A 3,414-nucleotide genomic window follows, 5' to 3' on the forward strand; every position below is an offset into this window, starting at 1 on the left:
CGGCGGGCGGCGTCAACGGGACGAAGGGGCGACGGGGACGGGAGCGGCGGGGGCGGCGACGGGGGGAGACGGGTGCGACGACGACGAGAAGAAGCAGATGGATGAAAAGTAACTGAAATTTTGTAAGTGCTATATATATATATAGGAGAGGCTTTTAGTACCGGTTCGAGTCACAACCCGATACTAAAGGTCAAATTCAGCAAGGCCAAACGGCAGGAAGCGACACCTTTAATACCGGTTCATGGCTCCAACTAGTACTAAAGGCCACCCTTTAGTACCGGTTAGATCCACGAACCGGTACTAAAGGCCACCCTTTAGTACCGGTTAGATCCACGAACCGGTACTAAAGGCTTAGGTCCGGTGCGGCAAGTTTAGTCCCACCTTGCTAGCCGAGAGGCTTCTGCACTGGTTTATAAGCCCTAGTGCGATACCTCTCTGGAGCTCCTCTCTTTAGCAGGCTTTCGGGCCCAAGTTTGCTGCGCTGCCCTGGGGGCGTGCTCGGCCTTATGGGCCTGCTTTCAGGCCCAAGGCCAGGCAGGACCACTGGGCAGCGCGCAGCGCTTTTGTTGATGTTTTTTTTCTTTTCTGCTTTATTTATTTTCTTTTATTTATTTCTGAGTTGTTTTATTTATTTTCTTTTATCTATTTTCTTTTATTTATTTATTTGCTTTTCAATTTCAGGGTTATTTAGCTCAAAACAAATCTATAAATGCATTAAAAATAGCAAAATGTCCAGTTTGTACACGAGGTGCATCCAGTTTTTGCCGTAACCCTCTCTACTTTTCCGCACATGCTATGCGGGTAAAATGATTATACCATGCCAAGTTCCAACCTTTTCAGAGTTCATTTGTAGTGCTTTTCAATTTCAGGGTCATTTAGCTCAAAACAAATCTTTAAATGAATGAAAAATAGCAAATGATGTGAGAAAGGGTTGAAAGTTTATGACGTGGCTTTGAATGGTGCATACTGAACGCAAAAAAGTCTGGAGTTGTAATAAGTTTAAAAAAATGAAGTGCCGGTGAAACAGATGAGTTTTCGCCTGAAACCCTGATACTTCGAAAGAGATTGTCCAGTTTGTACACGAGCTGCATCCAGTTTTTGTTGTAACCCTCTCTACTTTTTTGCACATGCTATGTGGGTGAAATGATTATACCATGCCAAGTTCCGACGTTTTCAGAGTTCATTTGTAGTGTTTTTCAATTTCAGGGTCATTTAGCTCAAAACAAATCTTTAAATGCATGAAAAATAGCAAATGATGTCAGAAAGTGTTGAAAGTTTATGACATGGCTTTGAATGGTGCATACTAAAGAAAAAACAAGTCTGGAGTTGTAATAAGTTTAAAAAAATGAAGTGTCGGTGTAACACATGAGTTTTCGTCCGAAACCCTGATACTTCGAAAGAGATTGTCCAGTTTGTACACGAGGTGCATCCAGTTTTTGCCGTAACCCTCTCTACTTTTTTGCACATGCTATGTGGGTGAAATGATGATACCATGCCAAGTTCCAACCTTTTCAAAGTTCATTTGTAGTGCTTTTCAATTTTAGGGTCATTTAGCTCAAAACAAATCTTTAAATGCATGAAAAATAGAAAATGATGTCAGAAAGGGTTGAAAGTTTATGACGTGGCTTTGAATGGTGCATACTGAATGCAAAAAAAAGTCTGGAGTTGTAATAAGTTTAGAAAAATAAAGTGCCGGTGTAACAGATGAGTTTTCGTCCGAAACCCTGATACTTCGAAAGAGATTGTCCAGTTTGTACACGAGGTGCATCCAGTTTTTGCCGTAAACCTCTCTACTTTTTCGCACATGCTATGTGGGTGAAATGATGATACCATGCCAAGTTCCAACCTTTTCAGAGTTCATTTGTAGTGCTTTTCAATTTCCGGGTCATTTAGCTCAAAACAAATCTTTAAATGCATGAAAAATAGAAAATGATGTCAGAAAGGGTTGAAAGTTTATGACGTGGCTTTGAATGGTGCATACTGAATGCAAAAATAGTCTGGAGTTGTAATAAGTTTAGAAAAATAAAGTGCCGGTGTAACAGATGAGTTTTCGTCCGAAACCCGGATATTTCGAAAGAGATTGTCCAGTTTGTACACGAGGTGCATCCAGTTTTTGTCATAACCCTTTCTACTTTTTAGCACATGCTATGTGGGTGAAATGATTATACCATGCCAAGTTCCAACCTTTTCAGAGTTCATTTGTAGTGCTTTTCAATTTCAGGGTCATTTAGCTCAAAGCAAATCTTTAAATGCATGAAAAATAGCAAATAATGTCAGAAAAGGTTGAAAGTTTATGATGTGGCTTTGAATGGTGCATAATGAACGCTAAAAAAGTCCGAGTTGTAAAAAGTTTAAAAACATGAAGTGTCGGTGTAACAGATGAGTTTTTGTCGAAAACCCTGGTACTTCGAAAGAGATTGTCCAGTTTGTACACGAGGTGCATCCAGTTTTTGCCGTAAACCTCTCTACTTTTTCGAACATGCTATGTGGGTGAAATGATGATACCATGCCAGGTTCCAACCTATTCAGAGTTCATTTGTAGTGCTTTTCAATTTCAGGGTCATTTAGCTGAAAACAAATCTTAAATGCATGAAAAATAGCAAGTGATGTCAGAAAGGGTTGAAAGTTTATGATGTGGCTTTGAATGGTGCATACTGAACACAAAAATAGTCTGGATTTGTAATAAGTTTTAAAAAAAATGAAGTGCGGGTGTACCAGATGAGTTTTCGTCCGGAACCCTGATACTTCGAAAGAGATTGTCCAGTTTGTACACGAGGTGCATCCAGTTTTTGTCGTAACCCTTTCTACTTTTTCGCACATGCTATGTGGGTGAAATGATGATACCATGCCAAGTTCCAACCTTTTTAGAGTTCATTTGTAGTGCTTTTCAATTTCAGGGTCATTTAGCTCAAAGCAAATCTTTAAATGCATGAAAAATAGCAAATGATGTAAGAAAAGGTTGAAAGTTTATGATGTGGATTTGAATGGTGCATAATGAACGCTAAAAAAGTCTGGAGTTGTAATAAGTTTAAAAAATGAAGTGCCGGTGTACCAGATGAGTTTTTGTCGAAAACCCTGATACTTCGAAAGAGATTGTCCAGTTTGTACACGAGGTGCATCCAGTTTTTGCCGTAAACCACTCTACTTTTTTGCACATGCTATGTGGGTGAAATGATGATACCATGCCAGGTTCCAACCTATTCAGAGTTCATTTGTAGTGCTTTTCAATTTCAGGGTCATTTAGCTGAAAACAAATCTTAAATGCATGAAAAATAGCAAGTGATGTCAGAAAGGGTTGAAAGTTTATGATGTGGCTTTGAATGGTGCATACTGAACACAAAAATAGTCTGGAGTTGTAATAAGTTTTAAAAAAAATGAAGTGCCGGTGTACCAGATGAGTTTTCGTCCGGAACC

This window comes from Triticum dicoccoides, chromosome 6B (assembly GCF_002162155.2).
Source record: "Triticum dicoccoides isolate Atlit2015 ecotype Zavitan chromosome 6B, WEW_v2.0, whole genome shotgun sequence".
In the NCBI taxonomy this organism is placed as follows: Eukaryota; Viridiplantae; Streptophyta; class Magnoliopsida; order Poales; family Poaceae; genus Triticum; species Triticum dicoccoides.